The sequence below is a fragment of the Halyomorpha halys genome, unplaced genomic scaffold, assembly GCF_000696795.3.
Source record: "Halyomorpha halys isolate HHAL.00 unplaced genomic scaffold, Hhal_1.1 Scaffold507.1, whole genome shotgun sequence".
Taxonomy (NCBI): domain Eukaryota; kingdom Metazoa; phylum Arthropoda; class Insecta; order Hemiptera; family Pentatomidae; genus Halyomorpha; species Halyomorpha halys.
Window position 1 is genome coordinate 133,277 of NW_027105013.1, and position 24,911 is coordinate 158,187.

The window sequence follows — 24,911 nt, forward strand, 5'->3', positions numbered from 1 at the left end:
TTTATATGAAAATTCATATTTATGGCCTTCGAAATCTAACTTGATTTTTCCTACACAAAATGTTTTGGTCTACTTTACTCGAAGTAACTTTTTTTTCTTTTTTCAATTTTTATTTACTTAACATCATTTAATACAATAAAAATGTTTTGTTCTTATTGTTCACAAAAACAAATCTATTGGTATTTAATAACTATTAAATAGATACAGAGCTAAGGCGGTATACAATAATATAAAAAGAAAAATATCTAAAATTATGTATATGAGAAGATGGTTGGGAGTGCTGTCAGTAAAGAACACAAATAAGTTGAAAAAGCTTATTTAATAGAGCCCACGTTTCGACCAGAATTTCTAGCCTTCATCAGGGCTAAGAACAATAAAACAAGATAACAACCAATGAATACAGAAATATAAACAGAAAGATTAACGTAAATAATTGTACAAAATGAAAAATAATAAAAATAAAGTGGTGAAAGAAGTGGAAAATAAAAAATTCAAAGTAATTTAATGCAAAAAAAAAAAAAAATCAATATTATAATTTAATAATAATTAAAAAATCAAAATTATTGAAAGAAAAAAAATTAGAGAAAGAATATGTAACTAATGAAATATGTAAGTATAATATTAGAATAAATAAACATAATCTAAAGCTGAGTTTGACAAAAGAAGGGAATAGAAAATATAACAGGAGGAAAAACTTTATTAAAATACAAAGTCGTGCTGTCCAACTTCTTGCTAGTCACACAGCATACTTATTTTAGTTGAATCAAACAATATTTTTAATCTTACAATAAATAAGCCTAAACAGGTATACAATAATAATTATAAACATTAGTAATATATAACACAAGAACAGGACTTTTTTATTTTATTTTTTGTTTCATCCCTTTGGTTCTTTTAACCTTTTTTTCATCCTTTCCCTCCTTTCCTCTTTCTCTCTTTTTTTTCTTTTCCTTCCTTTATTTTTTCCTTTTGATATTTTGTTTTCAACCCAATGTATTTTCAACAGAATAATGGATAAAATAGTGGTAGAGATATGTGAAAATATATGAAAGATACTTAAGTGACAAATATAAATTTTAAAAAAATCAATAAACTATGTTAAAATTGATATATAATGAATATAGAATAAATATTAAAATTAATACATATATTTGATTCATAATGAATACAACTTATAACATGAGTAAGGATAAATAAGAAGTGAATAGAGAAGGAGAAGAGATTAAAAGAAATTACCACTAAAATCATGTAGATTTATTTATTTTTTTGTAGAAAATGTGCAATTATTACACATAATAATATTAATTTGACTGGCTTTTATTTTATTTTATTACATTAATTCAAAATTTTACTTACTTTATTTCTTCAAGTACATAGTTTGATTATGTTATTTTTATTCATCTTGTTTTTATACACATAGAGACTTTTTTATTTATTTATATATATATTTTATGTGACCACCTATTTATTATTGCCCAAGGTTGTGACAGATAGTTATATTTATCAATAAATAAAAAAAAACATCTACTGTTAGGAAAGGAGAGCTGTTTTGAGTTATTATAGTATGATTTGTTAATACTAATATGTTTACATTAAAAAAGAAAACAAGAGTTATCTCAAAAACCGATTGAACAAATCTTTTGTTTTCAATTTACCAACATTTTGTAGAGTGGAGTATCATCCTCGAAGAAGGAACGGTCAATTTCTAAACCATAAAATTATTTAAGATAAGACTCGTTTTAAAACTTGTGTCTTGCACTATTAAGTTGAGATAAAGCGAAGCTGGCTTATCCGACACTTATGTACTAAGATGGCTCTTGAGATAGCGAGTCTACCGAACCGAGCTAGTACAGAGGACACCATAAACTGTCGAATGCAACGATCAAGTCTCTAGCCTCGACCCTCTTCCAATCTATGGTTCACTTTAATACTCCCTACTATGTCTCTCTTCTTTTAAAGTTTATGGTTCTTCTAAGACTTTATTGCTTACAAAAAAAAATAGAATAAAAGCTAAAGTTTATCTCACTCTCTTCTCATGAGTTTAATTGTCGAATTACAGTCACGAACTACAGGAGCCCAAAAGCAAAAAAAAGTCAGTTATTTCACTCCATTTTTTTCCTACTTTAATGGAAAATAAATATAACCACTATTCAAAATTTGTGTGTCTGCCAAATATAGTTAGTGGAAATAAAAATTGAAAGCTGTTTCAAAACACAAAAAAAATAAATTCGTTTTTCAATTAGATTTCCATACAATTTAAAACTACTAACAACACTAGCAAAGATAATAACAAATAAAAAGCAATTTACTAAAATATGTGCCCTAACGTTCCCTAAATAGTTTCCGAGATAAAGTTTTTGAAAAACATTTCATTTAAAAATGTTTCGAAAAATCTGAAGTTACTCAATTTATTGTATGAAATCCATATCTCAGGAACCATGAGGCGTAAAGATGTTTATCAGTACCCAAATTAAAGCTAGTTTAATGTGCTATAAAATAGTTTATAGGGAGCATTATCATTATTATTTTTTTTTTTTTTTTATGATATTTGCGAAAATAAATTGATTTCTAGTCGTTCGCACAAAATGTCATGTGCAAAATTCATTTATCATAAAAAATACAGCCCCTACAAATATAAACGTTATGAACTACTTCATAGTACATTAAATAATCTTTAATTTGATTGTTCGTAGACATCTGTGCGTTCAATAGTTCCTTAGATATAGTTTCTCATAAATCAAAAATGTTTGCGGAACAATTATAAATCACCATTTTGTTAATGTGTTTCAGCAAAAATTATGAAAACTACTACTTCAACGAAGATAAGCCACATTATACCACATTAGACTATCTTTAATTTGAGTGTTAATAGAAATCTGTATGTCTTATTGTTCCATAGATTCAATCAGATTGTACGAAAAAGACATTTAAGTACTGAAAAGTGGAATGAAACTAAAACTTTAAGAAAATTATATATAATCATAGCAGTGCTTTTAATAATTATTACAATTATTTACCTGACAAAAAATTTTATTAAATTAATATTTTTTTCACTTCTGGGGGGGCAGCTGTCCCCTCCTCCCCACCTCTTGGTATGGCCATGTTTCCTACAATAAATTAATTAACTACTGATTTTTCAGTATATATTTCTTGAAATGTTATTTTTAATAAAAGCTGTATCTCGGGAACTCTTAAACCTAAACAGCTCTGTTCGGGCTCATATTTTGGTAAATTTAATTAATTAAAATTAAAATCTGTATCGCTTCTGCTTTTAGGAAGTACCGTTACTAGACCAATGGTTATACAAGTAGATGATTTGGTCAGAATCACACTCGACTGTCAGATTTTTACCCAATTAAGAACCCACAGGGTCGACTCACGACTGCAGTGTAGCAGAAAACAATTTTCTGCCTAGCCGGATTCGAACTCGGGTCCTTAGAGTTAGTAAGATCGTGCCTTACCACGGTGCCACTGTACTCCCTTTGTTAAATTTACTCTAAATTATGTTCTATTAGGTTTTCTAATTTTGTAGGTAGATTTAAAAGGTATGGAGCCGCAATGGATAAATTTATTTTTTTTAACGTTTTGAAACAGCCCCCATTTTATATTCTCCCTAACTGTTCTTGGCGGACTCATCTATTTTGACTAGTAATTTTACGTATTTTTCATTAAAGTAATAAAAAAGAGGTGTTTAATGCTTGACTTTTTTTCCACCCGGCTCTTGTACCATGCTTTATGACCACCGCGGTTTAGTTTCAGAAGGTTGTAGAAGCTCGTCAGAACAGAGCTTGAAGTTTGCTAGGCGTCTTGCATGTCGGTAGCAACAACAGAACTGACTTACACTCAGCCCATCAACTTCAGCTTCAGGTTTGTTGTTCCACCGACGTCAATCATAAAGATATTATAGATATCTAAGAGGAGATAATATGACCTCAAATAATATTTTGGTAAGTAATTATATATTATTTCCCATCCTTTCTTGTTTAAATCATTTTTTAAAAGTGCACTGTTAATAGCTGATAAATAAGTATTGTTAAATATTTATTAACAATACTCTTCGCACTCACTTAAGTCCAATGTGTTTATATAAAAGCGTAAATATGATACATAAATGTTAAGGAAGAGTAGTAATTAACACTGTATTGCATTAAGTTTAATTAATTCAATATGAAAAACTACTACCCAACTTAGTAACATAAGCCCGTGTCCATGCTCTGCTTGATTTGGATGATTCTTAATTGAAAAACTGAAAATGAAATTTTGTAAGTGAATCAAACTTTGCACAAAAAGAAAATATACCTTTATAAAATCATTAATTGGAGAGCGGTAGCCACGGGGTAAAGCGCGTTACACTGTAGCCATGAGTCGACCCTGTGGGTTTTGGCCTCTTCAATTGGGTACTCTTAATTGGATAAAAATCTGGCGGTCGAGCTTGATTCTGACTACATCACCTTCTCGCACAACCGTTGGTTTAGTAACAGTACTTCTTTATAAAGTACTGAACCACTGACCCTTCATGGGTTGTAGAGGTACAAATTTTAATTTTAATAATCATTAATAGTTTCAAGGTTTATATATAGAGTTAGTAAAATAAAATGAAAAAAATAAAATCATAAAACTCACAAAACAAAAAAGAAAATATAAGGAATTAATAATTATAAACAAAACAAAACAAAACAAAAGAAATGTCATCTTCAACAAAAAAATAAAAACGAATAATATCTATCATTATTGAAATTTACAACTGTATATTATATAATACATTTAGTAAATTTGATCTTCGGTAAAATGGAGTGTTAAAGGCGTGTAGAGCAACTACCCATTGGTACCACTATAATGACATTTTACAATAGCAGGTCTCTTGGCCATTTTCTTTTCAGCCGCCTCGGAGGATTGTCGGAAATGAAAGAGGATGCAAGGTTAGAAACTAGGAGGTTTGAGTGGTTAGAGAGTTTGTAATGGAAGGAGTGGTATCTGGTTCGAGCTAGATCGGTTATATAGGGAACATTAAGGTCTTTATGTATGATTTTATTTGTTACAAAGTAAGGAGCATTGAGGATTTTATGAAGGATTTTAGATTGCAAGGATTGGATACAAGAGGAATTCGAAGGTTTAGTGGAGCCCCAAAGTTCAACTCCATATGTCCAGATTGACCTAATTACAGTCATGTCGATCAATCTTTTGTAATGTGTTGGAAGTTTTGATTGTTTGTCTAGTACGTGCTGTAATAGTCCAAATGGACGTGCAGTTTCCTGTCTTTTCAGTCTTGTGTGAGGATTCCATGTTAATCGTTTGTTCAAAGGTAGTCCAAGGTAGTGGATCTTTTCGACAGGGGTAAGAGTAACATCATTAAATGAAATTGTAGGTCAGTCAGTAGGTTTACGACGAAGGGTAAAGGTGATTTGATGGACTTTGTTGGAATTTATCTTAATCCTCCAATTACGACACCATTCTTCGAGGGCTGTGGATTGGAGGTTTTGGGATACGATTAATGGGTTATTATTAACAGCGAGCACACATGTGTCATCGGCATACGTGGTGAGGATAGTATTAGGATTGCTTGGAATGTCAGCTGTATAGACAGACGGTGTAAACGATGGGACCGAGGATACTACCTTGAGGAACACCAGGAGACTGAGGATAGAGGGATGAATAGAAACCAACGTGGTTTCTTTGGAATAATCTATCATTGAGAAAGGAACGAATGATGAGAAAGTATGTTGGAACTAGGAATTAACGGAGTTTGTAAAGCAGTCCCGAGTGCCAGACTTAACTTAAGTTGAGGATGAAAGTCGGGTAGTTGAAGATCTCAGTTCCTCGTAAGCAGACAAAGTGGCCTCGAAGGCGACTGACTACTTTAAACATATGACTGTACAGATAGTCTTTTGCTATAAACAGCCAATTCCTTACTACAAATAGTATAGTTCAATATTCATATTCATGAAATGATATTTTATACTATATTATTATATAATTCATGCAATTAAAAGTAAGAGATTGATATCAATGTTATTTAATGTGAAATATGTTTGTATAAGAACACAAATTTCAATCTTCCAATATAAAAAAATAACTAAAATTTTTACGAGCGTAACATTCCTATTTTCATCACAACACAACAAACTATTCATATTTTAACCAAAATTAATCGATTCAAACGTAAAATCCCAATAAAACATTTAAAAAATTTAATTAAACCTAAAAATCCGACTGCTGAAATATCCTATGTGCTATAGATATGCATCAACATTACTTAAACTTTTGGGATGGTAGATAGTGACATTATCGTTTATAAATTATGAAACTTGATCGTAAATTACGATATAGTAGACAATATTGATATAATTCCTGCAGCACAGCTCATTAAGTGTCCGAATAGGCGAAATGGTTTACGGAGATTCTGGTTACGCTTCTCTCACTTGTGGAGTACCCTAGGGTTCTGTGTTATCACCAGTATTTTGTGTAAGTATACACAGCTGAAACTGTTGGAGCTAGGTATGACAAGACTACTGTATATCGTTTATATTGCCATCTACAGTAGATCGATGAATGCAGAGATGGCTCAACGGCAGGTGAGGAAGGCTAGTACGTAAATCGCCAAGTGACTCGAAGGGCTAAATCTTACAGTTAATCCCAAGAAGACTGAAGAAGATCTGCCACTCCGAAAAAAAGGAAGGTACCTTTCACTTCGTGTGCCTTCGTAAGTATAGTGAAATTAGAATAAAATATTTGGGTTCTGCTCTCCAGAACAATTACTCGGTTTATTAAAATGCTCTAAATGGAGAGTTTTTAGCAACTGTCTATGATGGACTACACTGGAATGAGTTCAATAGGTTAACATGTGAAGCACCAATACCATACCACAGCTTAGTATATGGTAACAATAATATCGTTTTGTTTAATTAAACATAAATACCGTACTGTTGTTCTAAATTATTGACTTATGTGTGGTCGCTACCTTTGAGGCCGTTTTGTTGATGGTAACTTCTGGACCCTGTTTCATAATGAAAGCTAATAATATTAGTTTAAAATACTAATATCAAAACAACCTGTTAATTACACTAATACTTATTTTTTTCATAATAAGGAGGACTATTGGTGATATTACAGGAGTTAAAAAGTACTAAAGTACCAGTTACTATTGTACAAGCCAGTGTAATTGTATTAAGTTAAATCGACAAGACTAAAATAGTATTAGTATATAATTAGTATTACTTTATTATGAAACAGGTTCCAGGAATAGTGGGTTAGTGCAGTGTTGGTGGCTACCAAAGAATTTGATGTATCTCTTCCAAATGAATAATAAAATTTAGAAAATATGGATAAATACTACATGTTTATAATTTTATGAATGGAGTAAATGGTTCTTTCATACAGATGGTATAAAAGAAAATTTTGTTTATGTTTGCATGTTGTGTATAAACTATAATATATATAACTTATGTAATGTATAAATTTTAGAACATTTACCATATGCACTCTGACACATTCACATTTCGGTTTACATAGAATACATCATCCAAAAAATACTTAAAAATGCTCTGTTAATATGAATTGAATACAAATTTTAAGTTTCTAATGTGGTTAAAGTTGAAATGAAATAATTTGCGGGAATGAGATTTATTTTTAATAATGTTATTATCACATTTCAAGAACTTTTTTTGAAAATCAGTAAACTGTTCGACATTAACAGAACCATGCAATGCCTTCTTTGTTCGGTAACTTTTTCATTTGCTTTCACTTACTAAATATGGAATGTGCAGGAAAGGGAAGTTATTGCGATGGTGAAAAATTTATAATTCGATTTTCCGGCGGAAATAAACCATTCTTTTGAGTCATATCAGCAAGTATTGTAAAATGGTTTGTGTGTGAAAATCCTAGCTCAAAAACATAAAGTCGTACGAAACTGAAATTACATATTTATGCCAAGGATGCTAAGAAACTTTTTCGTTAAAATCGACACACCGAAAGTGGAACTTTGTAAAATCGATTTTTTACATTTGTTCGGTTTTCTATAAAATACAACACTAGATATTCAACCCAATTCAAATTCTATGGATAATCAAAATTATCCATATTCATTACATTAGTTTTGGTCAGTACTGGACGAACTCATACATTACTGTATAGCGGCGTGAAGTCGGCCAGAAAAAGGATATGGTCAAGAAGAAGTGGACGGCCATGTTGTTTTCTTCAAATCTTCCTTCCTTTTATCTTTATTAGTTTCTGTTATTATTACGCCTCTGCCATTTTTCATACGGAATAGACATTCTTCCCCATCTGAATGTTATATACAATTTAGATAAAAGAAAATAGAAGAGTTATGGAAGTTTTGAAAATGTTTTCTCCAAAAGATATTAAACGACCGGGCCTCTGAGGCTGACCATTAAATAGATATCAATATTATAAGTACACTCTACTTTAGGGATTAACAGGGTGAAAATAACGAATATGAGATTTGTTCCTCGAAAGACTACAACTGTTTAAGATAACAAAGTCGATCGGGAGAGATCGGGCGGTCTCGGCTTTTATCGATTCGAGCTTCTGTCTCTATTTTTCCCTTTTTCTTTTCTTTCAAAAATTAATTGCTCATGAATATGTGTTAACTTATACATTTTATTATTTTGTTTCATCATAATCTAATAGACGAGAAAGAAGAATTAGTAGTAGCGGAGTATGCGCAAGAGGGGAGAGAAACGTCATGTTTTTAAGATTTTGTTCCGGTAACCTACGGCAACGGAAAGGTTGAATCAGAAAGGTTTCCCTGTATTGGACCAATAGCGCCCAAGTGGCCAGCATCAAAAGCTTGCCTCTTCCAGCGCTCTTGGTGGCAAGAGAAGCAAGCCAGATGAGTGTGAGATAGCCATCTTTTCTTCAATCAGAGAAGCGTCCATCCTTTATTTTTCTTTAGTGATCAGCAATATCTACATGAATGAGTAGATTTACTTGAGTGGTTCCCAGCAGCAGAGAGAGGAGAGAATTGGAGATGCGGGGGAAGGAAAGAAGAAAGAAGTAAGTCCACATAGCAATAGTTAACATCCACATCATCATCAACCACCTCAATGTTAGATCTACAATTTCCATAGCCCAGTCATACAAAATTCTACTAACATTCTAATCATAATGTTTTGTTTCGGTCACCCCCTACACCTCTTGTAACATAAAACAATAGAATTTCATTACATTTAATCATGTTCATTTTCAATTATACAGTCCACTCCAACCCAACCAGTCAACCAAAAGTGAAGTGTGTCTTACAATGGGGTTGAAGGTATACTTCATACAGATTTAATGGATGGACATTGATGTGCTGTTGATCTTCTGTGTGGTGATAGTACAAGATTTATTTTATAGTTCGTTAAACTAGCTTTAATTTGACTGCTAATAGACATATGTACGTCACATAGTTCCTGAGATATAGATTTTTCAAAATACATTGACTACTGATATTTCTGTACATATTTATGAAATGTTGCTTTGGCTATATCTCTAGAACTACTGAACGTAAATAGCTCTATTGGGGCTCATATTTTAGCAAACTTGCTCTCCTTTAAATAATGTCCTTTTACATTTTCTAGAATTGTTGGTAGTTTTTAAGATAGAGCTCCGAATGAAAAATTAATGTTTTTTTAAGGTTTTGAAACAGTCGCCATTTTTTAATCCCCTACCTATACTTGACAGACTCATCAGTTTTGAATAGTAATTATACATAGTTTTCATTAAAGTAATCAAAAATTGGGGTAACTGATAACTGGTAACCTGTAAGAGATAACTGACTTTTTTTCTTACCGGCTCTTGTACTATGAGGTTAGATGAAAAACTGTCAATTTGAAAGTGATCTCTCTCTCTCTTTTACTAACTAACTAGATTAAATTAAATTTACTAAGTAGATTTTCTCATGTATTTTATAATTTATTCTTTTCTCAAACTTAATTTTATTATTACTTTTCTCATACAGCCTTTATTTTTTTATAATACTTGGACTATACAGTGTAGCTTTTCACCACTATTTATGAATCTACAACGATACATTTATTATTTTCGTATTTTTTTTTATTTATTTATTAATAGATATTACAATCTGCCACACAGTTGTGGACAATAGGTTATTACCTATTGAATGATCACATTCATACTAAAATAAAATAAGAATAAAAATAAATAAAGAAATTTTAAAAAAACACATACAATTAAATAAAATCTCTCTTAAAATATAAACAAACAGAAGGATAAAGAATATGAACATAATCAAACTATGTGCATGAAAAAATATATAAATAAAATAAAATAATAATAAAAATAAATAAATAACATAATCTCTAGTCACATTTACACTCTTATATAGAATATTTACACAATCGAGCTGAGGATCCCTGAGTCCATTCTATCCCCCACGTATGAGGGAAAGAGCAGAGCCCATAAGATCCCAGCGCATACCTCTCGCAGCATCACTGGTAATGAGCCAGTGGAGGCTGAGCAAGTGCACTTAAGCCGCAAACACTCAAATTGAGTGGAAAATCTGACCATTGCCAGAACTCCAATTGTCCATTTTTATTTTACAATAAGTCTCTTGGCCACTGCCGTTTCAACCTTCTAGGTGGGCTGTAGGGATGGGTGGAACTAAATAAGGTTTGAACCAAAGTATTAGGATAGTTGGAAAGGTTTATATGGAATTTTGAGAATTTGGTTGGTATGAGGTCAAGGACAAAAGAGATATGGAGGTCATGGTGTAGTGTTCTGTTGGAAACGTAATAGGGTGCATTAACTATGGTTCAAAGGATTTTGGATTGAAAGGATTGGATACGATTGATGTTCGACGGTTTAGCTGTTCCCCAAAGTTTAAGTCCGTAGGTCCAGATAGCTTGGAGTATAGTCTTATAAATTAGTAGTTTGTTTTCTAGTGAGAGATAAGAGGTCCGGCTGAGCAGTCGGTATAGTTGGCTGAATCCCCTGTTGAGTTCTTGTCTTTTAAGTCTAGTATGTTGGTTCCAGTTGAGTCTTTTGTCTAAGATGAATCCAAGGTTATCGCACTGTGTTGGATCTGGGTAGAGTAATATTATTAAAAGTGACAGGTAGATAGAAGCTGCATCGGAGAGTGAAAGTCACATGAGTGCATTTCGATTCGTTAACTTTCATCCACCATTGGTTGCAGCATTGCTCAATCCGGGTGAGGTTTCGTATATTTAGTTTTCTTATTTTCTAATCATTCTGTTATTCCTCTTATTCGTTATGGTTGTTATCTTGGTTTTTGTTCTAAGCCCTGATGAAGACTTGAAATTCTGGCCGAAACGTTAGCACTAATAAATAAGATTTTTTAAAATTTGTGTTCTTTTCCGGCCACACTCCCAATTCTCTTCACCTCATATATATAATCCACTGATAAATATCTACTTTATAATTAAGGTTAAACTTGGTCGTTTTTAATGGGTCGGTTTTAATTCTTTGTTTTTTTTCATGGATATCCTCCAATGTGAACAGCATTTTAAATTTTTTTAAAATAAATAAATCAATATGAACAGGATAAACGCTTTTAATCTGAACTAAGCGAAACTTGGTAAGTAGTACATAGGATCAGGTAGCTAGTGTAGCCAGATAGTGGGTTCTGGTAGCGGGCTTAGAATTGAATCAAGTTGAAGCGGCCCTTGCTTGAAGTATGCCAATAAGTTATCCCATTTGATCCCGAGCGGTCGGACAGGCAAAGTCCCGCTGCCCTGGAGGCACTTAATACAAACTTGATCCGCGGAATGGGTCGATTTAATGGATTAGTTGAGGGCGAGTCAAGTCCCTCTAAGCCCCTCCAAAGCATTACACCGGCTCTAATCAACCTACACAGTCACTAGTCTACTGAATGCTTTCAGCTAACTCATCCTTCTGTAAACAACTTATATAATTATTACTATGATTAATATTTAATTTAAAATAAAAAGATAAGTTTTCAGAATTTATATTACTTCTGAATTACAATATATAAAAAACCTGATGGCTAGGTAATTCTAATAGTCCAAGAACCCATGAAAAAATAATTTGATAAGAAAAAGGTTTATTAACAGTCTAGTATGAAGGTTTATGCAAGTTTCAAATAATAAAAAATAGGGCATTATTGCCATTTGAATGTCAAGTTAACTTTCTGACCGTTGTCATAACCACCACAGCTATACATAAGTAATATAAGTTTAATTTTTACTTTTTTAGTAAATATAAATATTGGTATTTTATGGGGGAGACTAGTCCGGCAAGTGGGTACCCTGGTTCTTTTTACCAAACCCTGGAGGCTACCAGAATTGCCCGCGCGTACCTAGGTGGGAGTGTTAAGATTCATTTTTCGGGACCGCTATAAAATAAATATTAACTGCCCCAGGTGGGAATCAATCCTACAATATATAAAATATATATATAAATAATTGTTAAAAGTTATAATAAACATATATAAAAAAGTAATCAATAGATATAAACAAGTAATAAAAATTAAAAATAACAAATGAAATATGCAATATATGCCAGATGGCTGATCCCTACTAGGGATGCGACATTGACAAAAAAACATCAATGTTTTTCAACATCGATGTTTTTTTTCAACCATTTCTATAACATAAAGACTGTTCTAAAGACTACGCATGCTCCGGTCAGTTAGAAGTGCTTTTTCAATAAACCCAATAGGACATGAAATCCAAAAAACCTCAATGTTTTAAAATATAGTTGCCTAAAATACATTACCCAAAAAACATCGATGTTTTTGAACAACTATTTCAGAAACATAAGGTCTGTTCCAACGATCCCGCGCCTTACGGCCTGTAAGAAGTGGTTTTAGAAACTTAGAATCCGACATCGACTACAAAAAACATCGATGTTCTAAAATTTCGTTGGTTACAACACATTATCCAAAAAATATCGGTGTTTTTGAACAACTATTTCAGAAACATAAGGTCTGTTCCAACGATCACGCATTCTACGCCCTGTCAGAAGTGTTTTTTTAAACAAAGAATCCGAGATGGACTACAATAAACATCGATGTTTTAAAAATATCGTTGTTTACAATACATTACCCAAAAAACATCGATGTTTTTTCTAGTCGATGTCGGATTCTTTGTTTAAAAAAACACTTCTGACAGGGCGTAGAATGCGTGATCGTTGGAACAGACCTTATGTTTCTGAAATAGTTGTTCAAAAACATCGATGTATTTTGAGTAAGGTATTATATGGAACGATATTGTAAAAACATCTATGTATTTTGTAGTCAATGTTGATTTCTTTGTTTCAAAAAGCACTTCTAACAGGTCGTAGGACGCGGGATCTTTGGAACAGACCTCATGTCTCTTAAATAGTTGGTCAAAAACATCGATATATTTTGAGTAATTTATTGTAAGGAACGATATTTTAAAAACATCGATGTTTTTTGTAGTGGAAGTCGGATTTTTTATTTCAAAAAGCACTTCTTACAGGCCTTAGAATGCGGGATCGTTGGAACAGACCTTATGTTTCTGAAATAGTTGTTCAAAAACATCGATGTATTGTAGGTAATGTATCGTAAGCAACATTATTTTGATATTGAACATTGATATTTCAAAACATCGATGTTTTTTTTATCAATGTTGCATTTTTAGTTACTTTTGGGGAAAAAAATGAAAAATTGGGACAAAACATCGTTGTTTAGAAAACATAGGCTTAAAAACATCGATGTTTAGAAAACATCGATGTCGCATCCCTAATCCCTACCCTCATCAGTTTCCATGCTTGTGATGGAAGATTCGAAAGGATTTAAGAATAATATTTTCCACCATTATAACTAATTTTATATTTATACAATTATATATGTATATAATTTTCAGTCCTTTAAGCTTTAATCAGTAAAACATTGACTATTCATTACATTGTTCTAGGAAGAGTCCAACAATACGCTAAAACTAGGTTTTGTTTAGAATTTTAATGAGGGAACTTGTAAATAACAAGATAATTTGTTTATATTTGCTCGGACGTAGACGGGAGCCAACCTAATCCGTAGAATTGATTGTTTTTATTTGATAGGATTGGTTGGGGGGCGGGAGGGGGTATTGCCTCCGGAGCCCGCTCTTGTTTTCTCTCTAAAACCAATCCGAGCCTTACGACCCAATATATAGTTAAGTCCGCGTTGACCTTATTTCCCAAGGATTTTCTTTTTATCTCGTCTGTTTCCCGGCTTGCCAATGTTTTAGCTATGATGTTGTATCAGATTTAGGAGCATAATTTGAATATTTTATGATGAACTTATAATTATAATTCCTTATTATTGGTTTACTGGAAGAAGATAGTTGACCGTATGAAGTAGACTGCAGCCCTGAAGAAGCCCTGCAAAGTGGTACGAAACGTTGGTTAACAATAAATAGTTTTCTTTTACTATTTTGATACCTTTATTGACCGTCAACCGTATTATCTTCCTATAATATTATTAGTTTATTACATCTCATAAGATAAAAGGAATCTGGTAGCTCTATTTAGGAAGAGCAGGCTCGGTAAGGCGCTGTTTTATTATCTTCTAATACAAGAGACCGGTAGAAAAAAACTAAACATTAATTTCAACCAAATTTTTTATTACTTTAATTATTCTGTCAAGTATAGTTAGGGGAATAAAAATGGCTGCTGTTTCAAACTTTAAAAAACATTAATTTTCCATTCGTGCCTACATATCTTTAAAACTACCTACCACGCAAGAAAACCTATCAAAAAACCATTTAAAATAGAGTAAATTTCTAAAATATGAGCCCTAATAGAGCTATTTACGTTCAGTAGTTTCCTAAATACAGCTTTTTAAAAAGAAACATTTCATAAAACAAGTACTGTTAAAATAACAAACCTTTCTCGTTTTTAAGTTTGTATATATTTTTTTTATATTCTTATTGTTGTGAATATTGTTGTTGTCTATTGGCGCGACAGACCGTGGAGGTCTAAGGCCTCGCGCGATGTACTTAAGAAATACATCGCGCGTTTCTTGACGTGGTTTTCATAGGGTAGGTTCATCACTCTAACGCCTATTTTTTTGAGTGCCACCCATTGGCTGACGGGCCTCCCAAATGCCCAGCGGGAGGTTGTGAGTGAGTATTACATGTATATAACTATACATAGTTATAAGCTTGAAAAAATCCCGGGTAGGGCCGGAGACTCGAACTCGCAATCTATAGGTTGGCAATCACGCGCGTTACCACGCTGCTACCGTCACCCCCGTTGTGTATATTATAACTATTTTTATTGTATGTATATTTTCTTTTCAGTTATATTTACATAATTTTAACACTACCTTAATTTACCTTTTTGTATTTTTTTTTTTTTATCCTACTATATCAAAATATTTTAGTTCTTTTTAGCCCTGATGACGCTCTACTAAGTGGGGCGAAATGTTGGGAAATAAATAGTTGTTAATTTTTTTTTTTGTCGCACCTTCGACCATCTTCGGCATATTTTGAAATATGGTCAATCATTTATACATATAAATTTTTTTTTTTATTTTCTTTATTCAACTTTTAAAAATAAAACATATGAATTCTTTTAATCATGTATAAATTTATTAAATATTATCAATATTTATAAGTGAATGTATACTCTCAACCACAAACTGATTAAAGCCCTGCCTTTTTGTTACGACAAAAAATATTCGTTGTTACGTCCACTGATGAATAAACCCAGGGATGGACCCTGTGTGTTTAGTCTTCAACAGGAGGATTGTTCGCCCGTCAAGTACATACCAATTACACAAGCTACGGCTAATTGCCTTCAAAGAACAAAAGAATAAATCTCTTGCGTGAAAACAGTAAAATTATTTTTTTACGAATAATATAGCGAGAGCTTTACATGCTGTAGCTCTCTAAAAAACAATTTAATTAGTTTTTTAAAAAATCAGCATTGATGATGATTTTGTTTTAAAAATTATATATTAAGCTCAGGAAAATTTCAACCGATTTCTCCTAATAAATGATGTAACATGAATATTCCTAACAATATGAAATTTCTAATAATAATAATTTATTTAATTGTTATAGGCAACCCCTGTACAAATAGAGTTAGCCTATAAAATATATAATTAAATAATCATCATAGTAGTTATACAAAAATGGTAAAATAAAAATCATTTATATAAATTAATAACAAACAATATAAACAAATCGGTTTATCTACATTCGTCCGAGTAAAACAAAAAATAAAACTCATTACATAAGAGAGGTATAGTATAAAATCAAATGTGGAAATATACAGGAATTTGGAAACAGTCATCAGGACAAGGAGATTGAGATTTTATGGGCACTAGGTCAGAATGAAAAATAATAGACTAAATAAGAAAAATTTTAATAAAGTAAAAGTATAGAGGATATGTAAAACAAATGAAAGAGGAACTGGGTAGACTGAAAATAAGGGATGAAGACTGCTTGGATAGAGAACATTTTGGGAATAAACTAAAAGAGGTTGTGGTTCTTATGGAAAGAAGGATAGACGAGTGACTGAGGAAGAATGGGAGGAACAGTCCAGGAGGATCAAAGAGTAATAGAGTATAAAGACGGAAGGTGTGAGAATAAATAGAAAATGATATCCGCATGGTCCTTGCTGGCCGGTTCGTTAAAAAATATAAGTAAAAATATATAAAATAAATAAATAAAAAAGAATGTTAATTAAGTATTGTAAATAAATTAAGCTCTGTAATTACGTGATAACAGAGTCTTGACTGACCTTTAAGGTAGGTTTTATTGTAAGTATTGTTGATATGTTTTGTAAAAAAGAGGAAAATTAAATTTTTTTAAGAATAGTTTCTCTATTAAGATTTTATGTTTTATGAGTAAATAGCGATTATATAAAATTTAATATGAGAATTATTAAGCTGTTATGATAATTATTTGATGTTTCTTCTTTTTGTTTTAAAAATTACGTGTGATGCTTGCAAATGAAGCACAATATTTAAATAAACTAGTCAAAAATTTAAGTGTGTTCAAAAATATTGGTATTATGTGAGGAAGTAATATGGTAATAGCATGAAAATGATTTTAAGGTTGTCTCCTTGATAATGTTTTAAGGGCCGAAACGTCGGAGGATTAAAATAAACATTGTTGAGAGTAAAGTGGATTAACTGTAATTAGTGTTATTATTATTATAATAAAAAGCTATATTAATTAATAAAATCTGATGTACACTTTTGAATAATAACGATTACATCGCATTTTCAACGTTTGGTATATTATTTTTTTATTTTTCAAGTTTTACTGTATATAGATATGCTAATAGATTTTTTTTCACTTTATTAAATTATTTAACTCAGTTATTTTCCAACTTTCTACTATTTAATTTAGCTACCTATGTTTATTTATGATGTGTATATATAATTTTATTTTTTATCTATTTTGGTTTATACATAATTATTTTTATGTTTTTTTTATCATTATTAATTATTTAATTTTCATTTTTAGTTAATATTTTCATATATATATTTTGTATTTAATTATTATTTTATAACAGCTCGGCCTGGTGGGACATACATGGTTAATATAGCCGTTACATTACATAATATTTATATATGGTATGAATGTATTACATCCCTAATACCTATTAATTTTGAGTGTAGAAGAATATATTATAATAATTAAAGTTTTGAAAAAAATATATATATTTTGTTAAACTTTGGAATCAACTAAAGTAAACAAGGCAAAAGATCCTTTACTTACAGTAGACATTTACATTGGCCGGTATTATGTACTATTCGGAAGTATGCCAAGATTTCAGCGTCCATTTGGCATGTGCACTTTTTACCCTGTCTTCTGGACGATTGAATTGATACGTTCAATAAGGGGAGTCTTCCAAGACAGGCTTTACATTTGTCCTAGATTGGTTTTGCAGGATATTTTTCTCTCCGGGAAACTGAGAGCTCATTTCGATAGGAAACAGGAAGACAGAAGTTTATTCTGTTGTAATGTGATATTGTACTTTGTTATAGAATATATCTATTTTTATAAGAATATTTATTACATATGTAATATGTAATTAATATCTCACGCCATGAAACGCGCGATCGCGCGAGTTACATATCATAAAAAATCAGTGAATACTAAAATGACTTTATTCTAACATATTTACAGGAACTACATGTTACTGTTACTCAGTCTCTATTTTCTTACTTCTCTACTTAGCTATCTAGAGCTAGGAAATATATATGAACACTTGAGAAGAGGGGGTAGGAAGAATAGTAAAATAGGAGAAGGGGTTTTGACCAATCGGATAATTTTAAGAGACTAGGTGGGGGTAGTGAGCCTATGAAATTTGAGAAGTAAATATCTGGAAGGGGGGAAAAGGCGTGGCGAGAAGTTCGGAGGTCAGATTTCTAAGAAAGGGACCATGACCTAAGACTTGTGTGTACTGACTTACATATGTTAACCATAAAATAGTTTGACTGATGCAAGTCCATTGTGAGATGACAGCATGTACCTTGCTATTGATATAGGATACTAAAGGTTGAAAGGGATACTTGAAAGGGCTGTTAGAATGGTCTCAAGGGCCTTATGGACACGTAGTTGTTTTTATTGAGTTTCTTTTGTTTATAAAATTGTTAGGAGAAAGTGGACATATGCAACCATATGTCTAAAGTGACTTAGGTTCAGTTGGGCAAGGGGCAATTGTTTAAATTTATAATACCGGTTCCTTAACCTCCACGGTCTGTCGCGCCAATGTTTAATATTAAATTACATGAAATATCCTATTTAAGTTAACTAATATAATTACAAATGTTTTCATTTTATTTTTAATTATGTTTATATAATTATAATAATTAGTAACAATACAAAAAAAGGAAGATTACTTGACGTTTCGACACCTTTTTCAGGCTTTCTTTAGAGTCAACAGTAAGATTGATATGAATCTGTATGAATATGACATACTTGGGTATCGTTTGTTACGGCCTCCGATATAACGATATTTATTTCAAGTGCCTATCAGTTAGTGAACTTTTTAAAGATCGACAATAGAAAAATCAATTGAAAATGTTTATTGATACAGCAGTCGTATTGTTCCAATATCTCTTGGAATCATATACCATACACCAAATGTTATTTTTTTTTTTTTTATACATGTTGTTTATAATGATTTTGTTCAGATTTAAATTTAAGTTTTATTTATTTTAACTTATTTTTGATATTTTATATATAATCTCATCACTTCTTCGAGACTGGTTTTATAGTATAAATAATAATCATAAAATAATGTATCCATTTAAGTCTCGAACAGTTTTTATTAATATTTTAATATTCCAATTTGTAAGCTTCGTATTCTTATTTACTTCAAATCATTTCTGGACATTTTGAAAGAACGATGTAAAATAATTTAAAAAAAGTAGATGATGTTTTGCGACATCCCTACTAGTCAATAGGAGGACTCCAGTAAATAAAGTTACCCCAGTCAACAATACTATCTTTGGAATCCGTTCAATTCTATTGTCCAGCTAGTCGTGTTAGATTAGATGGTTTTAACTCCAATTCCTTGACAATGCGTGTTCATGCGGTTTATATAGCTGATATGGAGATGAACTGACAGGATGAGTATTACGAAAACTAGCCATGAATCCTCGAAGGATGAAAAACTTCGTAGGGAACGAGCCTACCGATCGTGATGGGGATAGCAAGTTCTACAGGGACTAGCCTGCGGTCGCGTAGGGAATTGTAAATCCTACAAGAACTAGCCGTAGGTCCTTACTAAAGTAATAATATGAAGGAGAAGGCAGAGTGAATTAAAAAAAAAATCAAAAAGAGCACTTTAATGTACTCGCCTGTATTGCCTTCTAAGGAGGAGTATTCCCAGAAGATGAAATTCGTACTTTGGTCTATCAAGTTGCGCTAAGTAAACTCTCTGGGCCATTTACTACAGCCCATCTAGAGATGCTGTGTGTAAAACGTTATAGTACAAGAGCCCAAGGCAGTTATCCCACCCCAATTTTTGATTAACTTTATGAAATCTATATATAATTAATACTCAAAATTGATGAATCTGCTAAGTTCTTCCAGGTAGAGGGAATAAAAAATGGTGGCTTTTTCAATAAAAAAAAAACTAATTTTTCATTCGGAGCTCGATATCTTAAAAATTAGGAACAACACAAGATTACCTAAGAGAACATCATTTAAAGATAAGTAAATTTGCTAAAACATGAGCCCTAATAGATATTTACGTTAAATAGTTTTCGAGATATAGCTTTTTAAAAAAATGTTGTATGGGACGTATTGAAAGATCAGTAGTTAGTGAATTTATTTTGAAAAATCTATATCTCAAAAAACATTTGACATACTGATGTCTATTAGCACTCAAATTAAAGCTAGTTTAATGAGCTATAAAGTAGTATATGATGTTTATCTACGTAGGAGTAATAGTTTACATGAAATTTACTAAAATAAATTGATTTATAGTTGTTTGGACAAATTTTCATTTGCCAAATTCATATTCATATATGAATATCATAAAAACTACTACCTCTACGAAGATAAGTGTCATAAACTACTTTATAGTAAGTTAAATTTCCTTTATTTTGAGTGTTGGCAGACATATGTGCGTCTTATAGATCTCGAGATATATTTTTTCAAAAATCCTACATTTTATACGAACAACTAGAAATTAACATTTTGTGAGTTTATTTTGTCTAATATGTTTAAACTACTAGTCCTACGAAGATAAACATTATTAACTATTTTGTATTAAATTTAACTAGCTTTAATTTGAGTGCTGGCTGACATCTGTACATCCTATGTTTCCTGAGATTTAGACTTCTCAAAATAAATTAACTAACTACTAATCTTTCAGTAGATTTTTAAGAAATTTAGCTTTTTAAAAAGCTATATCTCGAGAACTATTGGACGTAAATAGCTCTTTTAGGGCTAATATTTCAGAAAATTTACTCTTCTTTAAATTATGATCTCTTAGATTTTCTATTGTTGTTTGTAGTTTTTCAAGATATAGAGCTCCGAATGAAAAATTAGTAGTTTTAAGGTTTTTAAACAGCTGCCATTTTTTATTCCCCCTACCTATACTTGGCAGACTCATCAATTTTGACCAGTAATTATACATAGTTTTCATTAAAGTAATAAAAAATTGGGGTGAGATAACTGACTTTTTTTCTTCCCGCCTCTTGTACTATTAGTTTTTAGTGGATCAGAAGATTCTATTGTAATATTTATTAATTTAAATAATACATTTTTGAGCAATACAATATACTATATGAGTGACAATAAAATATACTAGAAATATTTCAAACATTAATTTACGGTGTTCGCCTGATGGCAGTAATAGTTTACGTTTTACCTGGTTGGTTGCCTCATGCTGAACCATAACCGAACAAACTAGCAGATGACAGTGTAGGTACACTATCAAAACTTTTTATTCATTTATTTGAACAACTTTATTATATAAAAGAAGGAACAAAATATTCAATAATCTATTTATTCACTTTATGTGATCTATCTTGGCTGTCTGTAAGAATTTCGAAAATATACCTAGCAATAAAAATATATTAAAATAAATACAGGTAAATAAGTAATAATATATACAGATACACGCATACATATATATTGTAACTTGAAGTACTAAATTTGATTGAAATACCTACTTTTTTCACAGATTAATTGAAAATTTGATTCTGATTGGAGAGTCAAGTTTGATGAAGTATAAGGAAAGACTTGACTGCTCTGAATCAATAGGACTTGAGCCGAGCTTTGTGCCAGCCCACTCAACCACCGGCACTCCAAGTTACCTCAACCGATAATTTCGCTCCCAAACCTCCGAGATTGAATGTTCACAACTAGGAATAAATTTTCCAGTTCCAATAAAAAAAAAGCGTGCTCTAGAAAGTTCAAGGACTAGAACATAATCTGAGCTGGAAGGGAACCACCATTCGACTAGGCACTTGTGTATATGAAATCAATCAACTATTATTTTTTGATATAATATAAGGCAATTCGCAGCGATGTTGATGATGAATATAACAGCCCATATCTTAGCAATAGTTTATTTTTTAAAAAATATATATAAAATTAAAATCTGTACCACTGCAACCCATATAGGGCCAGGGCCTTAGTACTTAAAGCACAATAAAGTACTTTATGACGTTTATCTTCCTAGTGGTAGTACTTTTCATGATATTTGCCAAAATAAATTAAAAATATGATATAAGAGGAGAAGATGGTTGTGGTGCGGTCAAAATGAAACACAAATAAGTTGGTGTAACCTATTTAACCAACGTTTCGGCTAGAGTTTCTAGCCTTCATCAGGGCTAAGAACAGAACAAGATAACAACCACAATAAGTATAGAAAATAAAAAAATAAAATATAAACAGAATGACATAAAATGAATAATTTACACAATAGAATTAATAAAATGAAGTGATGAGAGAAGTGGGAAATAAAAGGTATACATAGGTAATTGAAAAAGTGGGTAAAATAACATAATTAAGGCAATAAAATAAAAATGAAGTTATATAATGCAAAGAAGTATGAACATATTAGTTATTAATAATTTAAAAATTTAAATATGGAAAGAAAAAGAAAATTGAGAGAAAGAAAATATATGTAACCATAATAATTGGTTAAACAAAAGAAATAAATAGAAGAAAAAAAAATTTTTTTTTAATACAATAATAATATAGTGAACATAACTAGTAACGTATGTAAGGGAAATGGAGAAAAGAAGGGGTGTTAAAATAAAGAAAGAAAAAAAAGGGAATAAAACGAACCTGTTAGCTTGAAAACTAAACGCCTAATGGTATACTGCGCCAATAACGGACAAACTCTGAATTAAAAAAGCCAACAAAGAAAACAAGACTAACACATAGATTCAAAGGAAAATATAATAAAAAGCCGGTTACAAGAAACACTTGAATGGATAAATAAGTTAAAAGATAAATAAATAATAGTACTAATAAAATAAAATAATTTAATGAATAAATAAGTTAAAACACACAAATCGACAGGTCCACATATTAAAATAAATAAATAAAACAATGAATAATCTCCGAGCTAATTCCCATGCAGGTGATGGTGTATGATCCCCAGACAGTCCAAAATAATATTTTCTGCCAAGATCCCAATATCCCCGATGCTAACACCTAGGCCTTCTAAGAAGCTCCTTGTTCTATCTGGTATTGTTCAGCGAGATCCAAACCAGAGGCCTCTAACGGCGAACTCTCTCTCTCCGAAGGTCTCGCGGAAATTTTCCTTAAGGAAAGGAAAAATAAATCAATTTTTTTGAGCAAATATCATGACAATTTCTCTTCCTAATTAGATCCATTTCACAAACTAGCTTTAATTTGAGTGCTAATAGACTTCAGTACGTCTCATAGCTCCTGAGATATAGATCTTCCACAATAAACTCACCAGCTACTGATTTTTCAGAATATATATTTTATAAAAGATTAATTTTTAAAAAAACTGTATCTCGAGTGATATATTTTAGCAAATTTACATTAATTTAAATTACGTGCTTTTAGTTTTTCCATTGTTCTTGATAGTTTTAACGATATGAAGCCACTAGCAGCCATTTTTATTCCCCCTAACTATACTTGCCACACTTCTTAATTTTTAATAGTAACTATACATAGTTTTCTTTACATTAATCAAAAATTGAGGGGGAAAAACTGAGTTTTTTCTCCTCTTGGGTTCGTGTACTATAACTAATTGGGGACCAAGAGGATGATTCTGATTGGACCGAACATAATGGAGAAATTCGTTTCCGCAAAGGGATTACGGCGCACAGGGGTGGAAAGTGTTAACCGATCCTCCAAAATGAAATGTGTCTGCTCATGTTGATGAGTGGTTCCTTACACTCAAATACCTACAAACGAATTCACCGTAATTGGTTTTTCCATCTAACAATATTTGTGAGCTGTAAACCTAATCTTACTGTCGTTATTTCGCCTTTGGAAAAATAAATTTTTACAAGTAATTATTGCGTTTTAAACTACCCAACAAAAAAATATTTTGGCCAAATCAACACCAATGAAATTTAGTGTACAAATTGTAGTTTTTCAAAAGTACTTTTGCTTCTCGAAATATTGTTTTCTAAATATTCAGTTTCAGAGTACGCATTTTTATATATAAACATAAACACTGTAGTTTCTGGTTTATATTTTGAAAATAATAATTATAAGTATTAGAGACAATAAAAGATTTGAATTTAAGAAAGTATAAAGCGGAGAAAACTTTAAAGATGAGAAAATCAGGTTCAGTGTGCGCATTAAACTTTTTTTTATATAAACGTAAATATTGTATTTTCTGGTTTTTCTGTTGAAAATTATAATTAAAATTATTGGAGACTATAAAAGATATAAACAGATTTGAATTTTAAAAAGTATATAACCGAGAAAACGTTAACAATCAGAAAATCAGGTTCAGTGCGCGCATCACACTTTTTTTTATACATAAACACCGTAGTTACTGGTTTTCCTTTTGAAAATCATAATTAAAAGTATTGGAGACTAAAAAAGATATCAAAAGATTTAAACTCTAGATAAAAAAACGGACAAAACGTTAGAAATCAGAAAAACAGGTTCAGTGTGCGCATCACACATTTTTTTATATAAACATGAACACTGTAGTTTCTGGTTTTTCTTTAAAAATTTTAAATAAAACTATCAAAGACTAAAAAAGATATCAAAATAATTGAATTTAAGAAAGTATAAAACGGAGAAAACTTTAACAATCAGAAAATTAGGTTCAGTGTGCGGATCACACATTCATTTATATAAACATTAACACTGTAGTTTATGATTTTTCTATTGAAAATTATAATTAAAATTATCAGAAACTAAAAAAGATATCACAAGACCTGAATTCAAGATAAAAAAAGAAAAAACCTGTAACAATCAGAAAATCAGGGTCAGTGTGCGAATCACACATTTTTTTATATATACATAACAACCGTAGTTACTGGTTTT